This window comes from Grampus griseus (assembly GCF_964374135.1).
Source record: "Grampus griseus genome assembly, chromosome: 17".
Taxonomy (NCBI): Eukaryota; Metazoa; Chordata; class Mammalia; order Artiodactyla; family Delphinidae; genus Grampus; species Grampus griseus.
Window position 1 is genome coordinate 36,098,116 of NC_139011.1, and position 13,944 is coordinate 36,112,059.

The following is a 13,944-nucleotide window of genomic DNA, read 5'->3' on the forward strand; positions in this document are numbered from 1 at the left end:
CCTACAAAAATAATGAAGTGCTTTACACAGAAAATTATAGATAGGCACAGGATTGCTGTGGAGCCAGAAAAGATGGGCTCAGCTTAGCCTGTGAGGGCCAGCGAAGGTTGATAAATTGAGCTAGACAGAGAGAAGGGAGGGGGCGCTCTAGGCAGAGTAGATGGCATGTGCAAAGAAAAGAAGATGCTCATGTGTGAGAGAGAGAGAAAAGAAGGAGAGGAAGGGAGAAAGGAGAGAGGATTTGTGGTACTGCAAGCAGCTTTGTGTGGTTGAAGAAGTTTTCACTTTGACTGTGTCGCCAATGGAGGGGGCTGGGGTGGGGATGGGAGAAGGGTAGGAGCTCTGGAGCCAGACAGCCTGCATGGTCCAAATCCCAGCTCTGCCACTTACCAGCTATGTAACTTTGTGCAAATGACAACCTCTCAAGCCTCAGATCCTCATTTGTTAATGGGATAATAATAGCACCTACCTTTTGGGACTCATAATTAAATGGCCTAATACTTATAAAGCACTTAAAACAGTGCCTGTCATATAATGTGCATTCAATAGAGAGTAGTTATTATTGTAACCCCATTGCTCTCTTTCTCTCATTCCCTACTTTTACTCCATTCCAAGTAAGTCTTATCAATTCTACCTCTAAAACAAATACCAAGACCATCCTCTTTTGTCACCACCTTGGTCCAAAGAACTATGATTTCTTTCCTGGATTCTTGTAGTAGCCTCCTAACTGCTCTCCCTGTTTCTATTCTTGCTCTGTTACAATCTGATCCACAAAACAATTAGAGTGATCCTTTTCAAAGGTAAATTGGGTGTCACTCCACTGAAAAATCTATTGTTTCTCATCACACATCATCCCAACCATTTAGAATTCTTATCATGACCTTAAAAGGTCGTAAATAGGGCTTCCCTGGTGGCGCAGTGGTTGAGAGTCCGCCTGCCGATGCAGGGGACATGGGTTCGTGCCCCGGTCCGGGAAGATCCCACATGCTGCGCGGAGTGGCTGGGCCCGTGAGCCATGGATGCTGAGCCTGCGCTTCCGGAGCCTGTGGTCTGCAACGGGAGAGGCCACAACAGTGAGAGGCCCGCGTACTGAAAGAGAAAAAAAAAAAAGGTCTTAAATAATCTGGCTGCCTCTTACCTCTCTAAACCTACATCACATTCCCTCTTACTCACCATGCTTCAGCCTCTAGTTGCCTTGAACTTGGCAAGTTTGTCTTGCTAGAACCTTTGCATCTGCTGTTCTCTCTGCCTTCCCCACCCTGTAACTTGTTTGCCTCCTTCTTGTCTTGTACTGGGTTGGCCAAAAGGTTCATTTGGTTTTTTCCATTAGATGACTCTAGTAGCACTTAGTTGTCTTTAACTTCATTCGAAACAGTTTTGTTAGATTGTATGTGACAGCTGTCATATCAGCGTGCATTTCAAAAAAAGACATCAAAATTGGTGAATTTTTGTGTAGCCATTTTAATATTGAAGATGGAAGAAAAAAGCAACATTTTCAGCATATTATGCTCTAGTATTTCAAGAAAGGTAAAAACGCAACTGAAATGCACAAAAAGATTTGTGCAGTGTATGAAGAAGGTGCTGTGACTGGTCGAACGTGTCAAAAGTGGTTTGCAAAGTTTCGTGCTGGAGATTTGCTGGACGATGCTCCACGGTCGGGTAGACCAGTTGAAGGTCACAGAAATCAAATCGAGACACTGGTTGAGAACAATCAATGTTATACATGTGGGAGATAGCTGACATACTCACAATAACCAAACCAAGCATTGAAAATCATTTGCACCAGCTTGGTTATGTTCATCGCTTTGATGTCTGGGTTCCACATGAGTTAAGCAAAAAAAACCTTCTTGACCGTATTTCTGCACGCAATCCTCTACTTAAAAGTAATGAAAACATTCCCTTTTTAAAACAAATTGTGACAGGCGCTGAAAAGTGGATACTGTACAATAAAGTGGAATGAAAGAGATTGTGGGGCAAGCGAAATGAACCACCACCAACCACGCCAAAGGCCGGTCTTCATCCAAAGAAGGTAATGTTGTGTATATGGTGGGATTGGAAGGGAGTCCTCTATTATGAGCTCCTTCCAGAAAACCAAATGATTAATTCCAACAATTACTGCTCCCAGTTAGACCAACTGAAAGCAGCACTCGATGAAAAGCATCCAGAATTAGTCAACAGAAAACGCATAATCTTCCATCAGGATAAGGCAAGGCCACATGTTTCTTTGATGACCAGGCAAAAACTGTTACAGCTGGGCTGGGAAGTTCTGATTCATCTGCCGTATTCACCAGACATTGCACCTTCGGATTTCCACTTATTTAGGTCTTTACAAAATTCTCTTAATGGAAAAAAATTTCAATTCCCTGGAAGACTGTAAAAGGCACCTGGAACAGTTCTTTGCTCAAAAAGATAATAAGTTTTGGGAAGATGGAATTAAGAAGTTGCCTGAAAAATGGCAGAAGGTAGTGGAACAAAAGGGTGAATACGTTGTTCAATAAAGTTCTTGGTGAAAATGAAAAATGCCTTTTTTTTTAAACTTAAAAACCGAAGGCACTTTTTGGCCAACCCAATAGAACCAGCTCAAATGTCAGAGGAGTGGACTTTAGTTTGAGACACCAAACTGAAGTAACAGGCTCCCTGGTTTCTATATGTTACTCTGGTAAATTTATTTCCTTTTGTTTATGTCTCTTTTGTTATTTACTCTGCCTTCCCCAACTCTGTGCCCCAGAATATATGTTCTATGAGAGCAGAAACAAGGCCTGTCTTTTTCATTGCTGTATTCCCAGTTTCAATAACAGCAAAACTCTCTGCCTGAACTAGGCACCCAATAAATATTTATTGAATTGATATTGAATGAATTAAAAGAGAGTAGGGAAAGAAGGGAGAATGCGGCCAAAAATGAAGGCAGCTGGGGCCAATTATTATGCTTTTGCAGTAATCCAGTGAGAAATGATGAGGCCCTCCAGTGGTTTTCAACCTTGGCTCTGCATTGGAATCACCTGGGGAGTTTTAAAAATTACTGATGCCTGAGCATCATCCTCAGGGCCCCTGATTTAATTGGTGGATGCAGCCTGGGTGTCAGGATATTTCTTAAAGCTCCAGAGGAGATTCTATCATGCAGCCCAAGCTGAAACCACTGCCCAAAGGCAGAAGGGGGATATAGAAGAGAGTAAGTGCAGGGATGTTTAGGACATGCAATAAGCAGGACTTGGTGGTTAACTACAAACTGGAACTGATGAAAAGGAGGGTGCCTAGGAAGAATTCTAGATTTCTGGCTTGGGCCTGGGTAAAAGAGAGAGGCAAGTTTTGAGAAAAAGATAACAAATTACGTCTTGGACAGGCTAAGTTTGAAGTGCCTGTGGGGATTTGAGTGGAGATGTTCAATAGATATTTCTTTAATAGATTTACGTTGCCCTAGTGAAGAAAAGGAAATCCCTCTAGTTTTTAAGATGACAGGGAAAGGCATCTCCGGAAATTATGACAGAGTACAAGACCATTCCCACTCTGCACAGACTCTTTACTCAAAACTCCCTTCCAAGACAATGCCCCATCAGTTCTGAAATGTTGTTCAACATGTTGATATATTTACAGGAAGGATTATATTATGGATGGGTACCATCCTATAAATCCATTTAACTTACTATTCTTGTATTACCTGTAGGCTTAAAGTATCCCACTGATTAAATTGCTGGCAGCCTCCAAATAGCATTTAAAGGAATATATAACAGCTTTAAAACTTTCTGATAAATGAAAATGAACATACCCATCATTACTTCCTTTAAGAGTTGTGGTCAAATATACTTAGACCTAAACTGCTTAGAAACCTTGTTTAGTTTTTTAATTGGTAAATATTTACTGGGTTACCAAAGATACCAAGTACCCTCTGAAAGACCATGGCTTCTTGGTTTGTTTCTAATTTAAATTAGATACACTAAAACAAGGATTGATAGGGGGATATATTTAGTTAAGTAACAGATGGCGAAAGGACATTTCTGTCCAGCATCTATCACATTCCTGTTTCTCAGTATTCCAAAGAGTGACTAAATCTTGAAATCAACTAGGAAGGAATGGACTGAATGTGTTTATTCAACGAAGCTGAACTGATGCCCAGTCATGTGTAGGTTAAAAAATTCAAAGGGGGTATGGCTGGCTTCAAGGATATGGGGGGTGGAACGGATAAAGCGGATTAAAGTAATTCAGAAGGTATCAAACATAACTGAAATATGAATTCTGAATTCTTAAGGGACTCTGTGATATCAAGTGGGAAAGAAAGAGGTGAGTGGAAGATATTCTCCGAACCCTCACGCAAGGTGTTCACCTGTGGCTAAGGGCTGTTCCTAGCAGCCCCTGCGGAAAACTAAGGTCTGTTAAAAGAAGGGTGCGGTGGGGCGCCGCCACCCTGAGGGAAGGACATTTCCTCCCGGAGAGATTTGAAACTCGCTGCAGCACCACCGCCTTGCTCTCCCTGGGGCTGCCAATCTAGCAGGTGAACCGTGAGAACACAAAGGAATGAATAATGGCGTGCGAAACGCCGAAAGCCGGACTCCGCAAGTCCTGCATCTCCCTACACCTCCAGCCACTCCCACCCGTCCTTGGAGGAGACACCTGCCCCACAGCCCGGCCCGCTTCGGGGAAGTCTTGCGGGATGATGGGCAGGAAGGGCCGCTGATAGCCCCGGGCGGGTAGACAGGCGGGAGGGGCCACACTCCCAGCAGCCCGAGTCGCTGGCGGGGAGCTCCCGGGCGTGCGCGGAGCGAACACGAGCGGGCGAACAGCTGCGTCCCAGAGCCGCCCGCGACGGGCCGGGTGGGCGTGACGCCATGACGCAAGGCACGCGGGCGGTGCGCAGGGGCGGGGCGGGGGCGGGAGGAAGGAGTGGGAGGAGGGGGCGGAGACAGCGGGGGCTGAGGGAGGGGGAGAATGGCAGTTGCGGCGCTGGTTCCCGGGAACAGCAGTCAAGACAGAACTGCGGAGGAGGAGTCCGGGAAAGCGGCAGTCTGGACCCCTCCTCTCCGTTCCCCCCGCCCCAGCTGAGAGGCGCCTTGGCGGGTCTGAGGAACCCTCCTCCGTACTTCCTTTGGCTGCTGCCGCCGCCAGGAGATGGGCCTGCTCGCCCGCAGCCCTGCGCCCGGCGTCTCCCTGAGGAGTTGAAGGTACGGGCGGGTACGGGGGGAAGCTGCGCCCGGGAGCCAGAGGGCAGGGGCGGCTCCAGTTTCCGACACGGGGCGCTCCGGCTGCTACCCTTGCGCCCCTCCCCGGGACGGAAATGGATTCGGAAATCCCACGGGAAAGGCGCCCCTGCTCGTGCTCGGCGCGGGGCCGGGGCGGCCCGGGGGTCAGGCCTCGGGCTGGTTCCGCGTCCCCGGCTTGGCCCCGACGCTGGCGTTCCCTCGGCCGCGCGGGCGGAGGGAAGGCGTGGGATACGCCCCGGGCTCTGTCCTCCTGGCCCGAGCAGTCTGGGGCGAGGGCGGCCGACCCGGCGGTGTTGTGACGGGCGGAGGCGGCGCTCTCCTCCTCACTTCCCCAGCCCCTGGAGCAGGCGACGCGGAGGGCGGCCGCGGCGGGGAGGTGGCGGGGGCGGAGCGCATTCCTGATGGGTGAAATCGGCTCTAACGGGACTGATTTCCGGGCCTCGCTGCAAATTTGGAGCCGGGGCCAGCGCCCCCCACCCCCTGCGGCTGGAGGCCTCGGGGAAAAGAGAGGCAGGCACTGGGGAACGTTCATCCGGGGGACTGCCACCCCCTGCAAAAGCAGAAATTAAACAGACGAAAAATGGTGGGGTCTTGGGGTGAAGTATGTCTTAAGAGGGGTCCTCCAGGGTTGTCTCCCTCACACTAAACCGTCAGGGAGTTCTCATTCTTCATCCAGCCAGTAATGCCACTATTTTTAATTTCCAGTTTTTCCTATCATTTGGCTTCCTCTCTGCCGTTGCCCTCCCCCCCCCCCACCCTTTTCATTAATGGGAAGAAGGAAAATAAGTTCAGGGTTCATTAACCTCGCGACAAAGGGCAGTAAATAAAAGAGGGGAGAGAATGGTTAAAGCTACATATGGGAGAAAGAAAGGTCTTATTTTTTCCCATTAGCTCTTGAAGGTAGAAATACACGAACGATGTTTTATTCTGGTTAATATTTACTATTCAAAATGTTGCGGAACGTCCTGTTGGGTGGACGTTGGAAAGAACAGCATTTAAATGCCTCTGCAGTTTTCACACCCAGGTGTTGGCTGCAAACGCTAGTATTAAATGTTAGTAAACGGTGGAGGAATAAAGCAATCCTTTCCTCTGATCGGTTGCCTTAAAATGTGATTTTTCCTTAGCGTTCCACTTTTCTTTTCTTTTTTTGGTAGTAACATGGCTGTCTTTTTATTTATACGTATGTATTTTTTATTTTAACCTAATTCCTTGACCTTTTTTGTTATGTGAAGTCTGACGGTATGCCCAAGTTTCATTTTCGGTTTTGCCATTAACCATCTTAATGAGCATCTTTATGAGTCAAACTGTTATTACCGTATTGGCTTGTTTATGCTTCCTTAACACCCAACTGTCAGAACTGAATCAAAATGTAAATATTTCTATTTAGAAAATGGCGATGATCTATTGTTGACGCTTATTTTCAAATGTTCTTTGCTTGCTATATGCAATTCCATGGTAAAGATCTAGAATTAAGTCTTGGGACCTAAACCACATTATGCAACAACAACAACAAAAACCCTTTTTATTTGTTAGTTTTATTCCTCTTTTATTGTATACAGTGTAACTGAAATTTAAATTTCATGTGTCCTCAAAAACTATTTTAATGTCACCACAAGGTGTCTTTCTGAGGAAAAAATTACATTTGGCAACTAATGTTAGTGTAGTTTTTCAATATCTGTGACTTCCAGGAGGATTCCAGTAAGATTAACTTTTAAAACTGTAACATTATTTTAGGAATTGAAACACAACTCAATTTTTAGTCTCCAGATAGTAGCTACTTGAAATATTGTTGTTTCGTTTGAATGACGCCTCAGTTGAGCATTAGAGTTTATATAAAGAACGGTCCATTTTACTGTCTTCAGTATTGGAATTTTTTAAATTTTGGTGGTGATTTGTAGAATTTTGGGTGCCTTTTTACTTGGTTAAATGAAACTGTTTTTTTCTAACATATGAAAGATACTAAGATTATTGTCTGTTTTTAAAGCTACTTCAGCATTTTAGTGGAAAATAAATGCACTTCACACATTTGAAATAGAGGAAGTCATAAGGTCATATTTTTGCAGTTGTGAATTAAGACGCTTGGGGTCGCCTCTCTTCAATGGGATCAGATTGAAAGATATTATTCTCACGGGGTTGTTAGATGGAATTAAATATAGGTAATTTAAAACAAACTCTTTTTATCATTTGAAAGACTCTCTTGTATATTATGGCAGGTTCTGATTTTATCCTTAACACTTCCTTAGATTTATCACAGAAATTCTTTGGTTTCTAATCATCCCTGCCCACGCTGCCCCACCCCCCACCCCCACAATCTGGAGGGCGCTGAGGATTGAAAAACGTAGTTTTCTGAATTTTTCAAGGAGGAGAAGGAAGACAAGTATTTGTGATAACACGTCAAAATCCCTGGTCAGGTGCTGGGCAGAGAGTAAGCTAGGGATAAATTTTGTTGCATTTATATCTGAATTGCCTCTTTCTATTTCTTCCCTACTCAGGTTATAAAGGAAATCTTAGAGAATTGTTATTTGTTTTTCTGATGCTTCTAACAAGTGACAGTTGATTGTCAAATGCAGGCTGGTTTCGTGTTAAGCTTTATGATCTTTTATCATTTAAGGCCCATGTAAAAATTAGGCCATTTTAGGCTGAAGGCCAAAAAAAGGTTGAATTTCGAAATTTATATTTGATTATATTGGCATTGTGTTTGGCAAACTAGCACTAGTAGTTTAATGATGGTCTGAAAGGACCCATGGTCGTACATGAAGTACTTTAGCTTAAAGGTTTTGGTTTGATCTTGTTTTGAGCAAAATGTTAATCTGATTACTTATGGAGATCACCTAAATTTTCCTTAGATGATTTTTTTTCTCCAGTCAGGAGTAATTATTATTTTTCTTTGGCTTTTTAATTTTTAAGTCATGAGGTACCAGCTTTTGTTAGTTTTGTATAACCCTGAAACAACTATATATATAACCACACCTGCACAGCTAAAGACTGTGGGATACTGTTCCTTTGCTAAACACATCTGTATTTCAGATGACGGTAGAAAAAAGGCAGTGAAATCATTTTGGGTGTTTAAAACTTGGATACTTCGTTCATTTCTCAATAGCTGTCATATGTCAGTAATACTTTCTGTATTAAACTGAGAAAAATTAGCACCTTTTGGTAAAGTAGTTTTTGCTTGTATTGCTCTCTTTGTAGCTGTCAATAAAACCTGAACAATTAATTTGTTTATTAATGACATTTTCTCGAAAGCTAGGATATTAGCCTAAAAAGCATTATACATTCTTGTTCTATTGATGTTACCTACTATTTTCTTTCAAAAGTCATTTACTTGAGAAATGCTACTTGTTAATTTGTTTTTGAAGTCCTTCTTGGTAGAGTTTCCTTTTTTGTGTGTGAGTATACCAGCACTTTTTTTTTAACATCTTTATTGGAGTAAATTGCTTTACAATGGTGTGTTAGTTTCTGCTGTACAACAAAGTGAATCAGCTATATGTATACATATATCCCCATATCCCCTCCCTCTTTCGTCTCCCTCCCACCCCTCTAGGTGGTCACAAAGCACTGAGCTGATCTCCTGTGCTATGCGGCTGCTTCCCACTAGCCATCTGTTTTACATCTGGTAGTGTATATATGTCTGTGCCACTCTCTCACTTCGTCCCACCTTCCCCTTCCCCCTCCCCGGGTAGAGTTTTCTTCTGTGAAATCCTCAGTAGGATAAAACTAATAAGGAGTTGTTTTACCCCTCAAATAAATTTGTGCGTTGAATTTTGAAGCAAAATCCTCAGAAATCACCCTAGTTTGTTTAAGCCGAAAAGAAACTTCAAAACTCAGTCTTGGGTTCAAAAAAACTGAACTTAGCCCCTTAAAATTATGTACACTTAAGATTTTCGACCTCTGTCCTCCTCTGGAGACCCCTGAAAGTATAAACAGCCCTGCTGTAATGTGAATAGCAAGCAAGGTTGCCAGTTGTAGAGACTTCTGGTAGAGATGAGCCGTAGGAGGGAGCAAACTAGTTAGAGGGAAGGAACAAGAAACCAGGAGAAGCTATAGGGAGTGAGATAGTGTTAAGCTTCCAGATGAATCGTATATAGCATAATAATATAACTAATGTATCACAAAAGTAGATGGCCATTACTATAAATCTGCTGATGATTTATATTTTGTGATTTCTAAGTCAGGTATTGGCATTTGCTCCCCAAATGGTGAAGTACTCTAAGTTATTCTTATGCATATGAGATAATACATATGAAATGTGCAGTAGAAGTGTAGGAGATAATGTAAACTGTATGATGCCAGGGACCATAATCTTTGTTCACTCTTAAGGTCTCAGCACTTAGCATAAGGCTTGACAATGATAGGTGTTGGATAAGTATTTGCTAATTGAATAAAGTTATGTATTGTAATGTAACTATTTCATAACTCTCTCTATAGCAGGGCTATCTAATAGAAATATAATGTAAGTCATAAATTAATTTAAGATTTCCCGTTAGCCACATTAAAAGTGAAAAGAAACAGGTGAAATTAATTTTCATAATATATTTTATTTAATGCAACATATACAAAACATTATTGTCTCAGCATGTATTAGTGAATGACTTTACATTCTTTTATTCATACCAAGTCTTCAATCCACCATGTGGTTAACACTGGACAGCACAGCTCTAGGAGTATTTTGTATGAAATGTTTTTTCCTTTCCACAGAAATTCTTTAGTCTTTTTTGATAGTCTCTTCTTTTGTCTTTTTTGATAGTCTCTTTCTAACATGTCTTTTGAGTCCGAATACAGAAGCACATATGTCATTGAATTGGAATTACTGAGTTGGATTGAAAGTCAGGATACCTGACTTCTTTCGTTTGTACAACTTTGCCAAAATGGCTCTGCCTCACTCTCTTTCCCTGTCTGTAAAATGAGGGAGAATGTGCTATCATCTGTTTCATTTGATTAGTATAAATTATGTCTTTGAAACACTCTTAACTACTCAGACAAGACTATTACAAAATAGATTTTTAAATTATTAGTAACTTGTCATAGCAAATCTCAGTATAAAAACAGAAGGAAAAAGTACCCACGAGACTACTGGTGCGGAGGTCCTGTTACATCCCACACTGGAATAAGTTACAATGAATGAATCAATACACGATGCTCCTGTAACATTGAGTCAGGAGAGGTGACTAGGTCTGCTCCAGAACCAGATTTTAAACCTCTGATCTATTTAAATATTGCCTTAACTAATTTATCCTTCAGTTTTTGTTTGCATGAATAACCTACACTTCTTACATAGGCATCCTTAAATCAAAATCATGAAATAAGGTCCTTTGGGAAGAGAGGGTGGGGACTGATTAAGTGCATTTAAGTGGGGGAAAATAAAGCAAACATTTAGAAAAGTCTGTCATCACATCCTATAGTACAGGATATGTACTATATAGCACAATAACTGATTCTTTTATCCAAACCAGGGGTTGCAGTGGTTACCTGGTAAGCAGTTACACATAGCCAAATATAGCTAAATCAAATACGTAGCCAAATCAAATAGGTATCTCCTTATGGCCATATCCTTTCATTAAACATAATAATAATAGTAACTTTTAAAAAATTATAGATGAACATCCTTTGGCTTTTTCCATAAACATAACACACTTTACTGATGACCTTAGTAAAAATTTCTGGAGTCATATAGTAGATTGTGTGGTGGCCCTCAAAAAGATGTTCACATACTGATCTCTGGAACCTGTGAATGATACCTTATTTGAAAAAAGAGTCTTTGCAGATGTAGTTAAGGATCTTGAGATGAGGAGATCATCCCAAGTTATCTGAGGGGTCCAAAATTCAATGGCAAGTTGTCCTTATAAGGGAAAAGCAGAGGGAAATTACAGATAGACAGAAGAGGGGAAGATGCACAGAAGAGGTGGAGGCAATGTGAGGCATGGAGGCAGAGACTGGAGTGATGTGGCCACGAGCCAAGGAATGCTTGTAATCACCAGAAGCTGGAAGAAGCAAAGAACAGATTCTCCTGAACCCCCAAAGGGATCGTAACACTGCTGGATTTGAGGCTTTTACCTTCCAGAACTGTGAGAAAGTAAATTTCTGTTGTCTTAAGTCACCCACTTTGTAGTAAGTTGTTAACAGGAAACTAATATACAGTCAAAAGTAAAAAGATCTGTGCTTACCTTTGTTTTGTATCATGCATTGTGACTCTCAGAGACCAGACAGCCCTTCCTTTAGAATTCTTATCCGTTCTGAGAAGTATCAGAGGAAGTGTCTTAATACTCTCAAGTCTGAACAGGCCTAAGAAATAGCTTATATCATGTAAGATACACTGTTATTGTCTCTCAGGTCGTTCTTAAGATACAGTTTATATTTAGGGGAGGGGGCAAGTGTAATACTGATGGGATAGACCAAGAGGTTTTGTCTCATGAGGGTGTGATTCCTTCCACCTTCCCTATCTCCTTTACTGGAGCCTCCTCTTCTACCCTATAACTTAAAGTTGGAATGCCACAGGGCTCAGTCCTTACCCTTCTTTATTTATTCCTCTGGGGACTTCATCCATGCTTGTGATTATACCCACCATTGGTATAACAACTCTTCCCAAAATTTTATCTCTAAGCCAGACTTTTTTCCTGAACTCCATGCCTGTCATGTGGGTATTTGGCTGTACATTCTCACCTAAGATTTAAAGGCATCTCAAACTTAAATGTCTGAAAATGAACCCCTGCTCTTAACTCCTCCCAGAACTTGTTCTTTTCACAGCCTTCTCCATTTCAATGGACAGCAGTTTCAGCCTTCTGGTTAATCAGGGCAAAATCCTCTTGGAATCCATCAGGAAATTCTGTCAGTTCTAGTTTCAAAAGATATCCTTATGCCCATCATCGTCTCTCTCCTAGAGTATTGCAGTAGCCTTTAAACTGTTCTCCATGTTACTGTCCTTACTTCTTTCTTCTCATTCTATTCTTAACACTAGAATTATCCTTTAAAATTAGCCAGATTCTAAACTGTCTCTGTTTAGAAGCTCCCTAAGTTTGCCCATCTCGCTTAGGATAAAAGCCATAGTTCTTACAGTGGTCTATAAAGCCATACACAACCTGGTCCCATAACGTTCTGACCTATCTCGTATATTCTTTGTTTTGCTCATTTCCCTCTGGCCACATTCTGGCCTCTAGGCTATTCCTTGAACATACCAGGCACATTCCTACCTTAAGGCTTTGCAGTGGCTGTTGCCTTTGCCTTGGATGCCCTTTCCTCAGATTTCCTCATGGCTAACTCCCTTCAAGTCTTAGTTTAAATGTCATCTTTTCAGTAAGCTCTGATCACCCTTTAAAAAATTGTAATCAGTGCCACACGTACACACACTCTTGATTACCTTTACTCTGTTTAACTTTTTGCCCACATTCTAGCAAAGAATCACAGTAAAATATTTAAGTGAAGTATTTAGAAAATTGTAAACTTCTATATAAAAGTATGAAACAATTTTTAGTAGTTTATCTATAATTACTGACCTAGAATGATTTGTGGAAATAAGGTAGGTGTTGGGCCTTGAAAGAAGAGTAGGACTTCAAATAAGCAGAGCAGAGAAGGTGGAAAAGAGTATTCAGGCAGAGACAAAGACATAGGAAACATCACGGAGGTGAAACTATGTTTTGTTGATATATTTAACAAGTAGACCAGTTGGCTAGAGTGTGTTTTTATGTAGGAGAATGGTGAGAGACTAAGGTAAGATTGCGGAATGCCATGTAAAGCTTAAAGTTTGTTTACCTGTGGGAAGCAAATGGATGTTTGTAAGCAGAACTTAACAAAAGACCAACGTGATAATTCAGAAACCAGGTGATTAATGAAGGTCTTGTGGAGGAAGTAAAGTAGTAGAAAGAGGACTGAGACTTTGGCTCTGCCACATTAGCTGTATGGATAAATCAAATAATCTCCAGACCAGCACTATCCAATAGAACTTTCTGCAGTGATGGAAACATTCCAGACCTGCACTGTCCAGTATGGTAGCCAGTGGCCACATATGGCTGTAGAGTATTTGAAATGTGACTAGTGTAACTGAGGAACTGGAGTTTAATTTTTTTAATTTTAATTAATTTAAACTTAAATAGTCTCATATGGCTAGTGATGATACATTCGACTGAGTAGCTCTAGAATACAGTTTTCTCACTTATAAAATGTAAGGTTAGATTGGAACATTAGTGGCACTAGAAGGATAGGTTCCACAGCCAAATAAAGATGCAGTGTTCTGAGAAAAGCAAATGGGTATCTAGCTAGCAGATGCACCTGTGCATGACTAGTATTTGTGAAACAGTTCCAGGTTTGTATCCTTTTCATTTTTTGTATCTCCATGACTTATTTGAGATCCCCTCTGTCTCTTGATTGCTGATTTTTTAAATTGGTCTTCAGGTTGATGCTTCCTATAGTTAAATATCTAATACATCTAATTTAATAGTATGTTTTATAATTATAGTTAAATCTATCTTGTTTCTTTTGAATTCTTAATGAGAAAGCCATAACAATGAAAAACCTTTATGATTGTTTACCTGTTGTGTAATTCTTACCTAGATTCTTCTGCTTTCCTTAGAAAATACTCCCTTACTTGTTTTCTTCCCCTATAAAATTAAGAAATATTTCATTTGTATTTCAGTTTTGAGTTTATTTTCGGGGGACATATTTAGAGAGAAGCTCTATGAATGCTGTGTATCCAAAGGAAAATAGACACATGTTGCTTATTGTGCCTCTTGTTTCCCAAGAGATATTGTTCCTTCTGAGA

General features: G+C 41.4%; 1 protein-coding gene across 2 annotated transcripts in view; it reads left to right on the plus strand.

Annotated features, from left to right (window-relative positions):
• The first annotated feature begins 4,918 nt into the window (after positions 1-4,918).
• The window catches only part of RNF19A (ring finger protein 19A, RBR E3 ubiquitin protein ligase), a 58,513-nt gene continuing 49,487 nt past the window's right edge, over positions 4,919-13,944 (plus strand). For both annotated transcript variants that reach the window (XM_082675198.1, XM_082675199.1), the window contains exon 1: positions 4,919-5,153. The gene's annotated coding sequence lies outside the window, so the exon portion shown is untranslated. The remainder of the gene's footprint in view (positions 5,154-13,944) is intronic.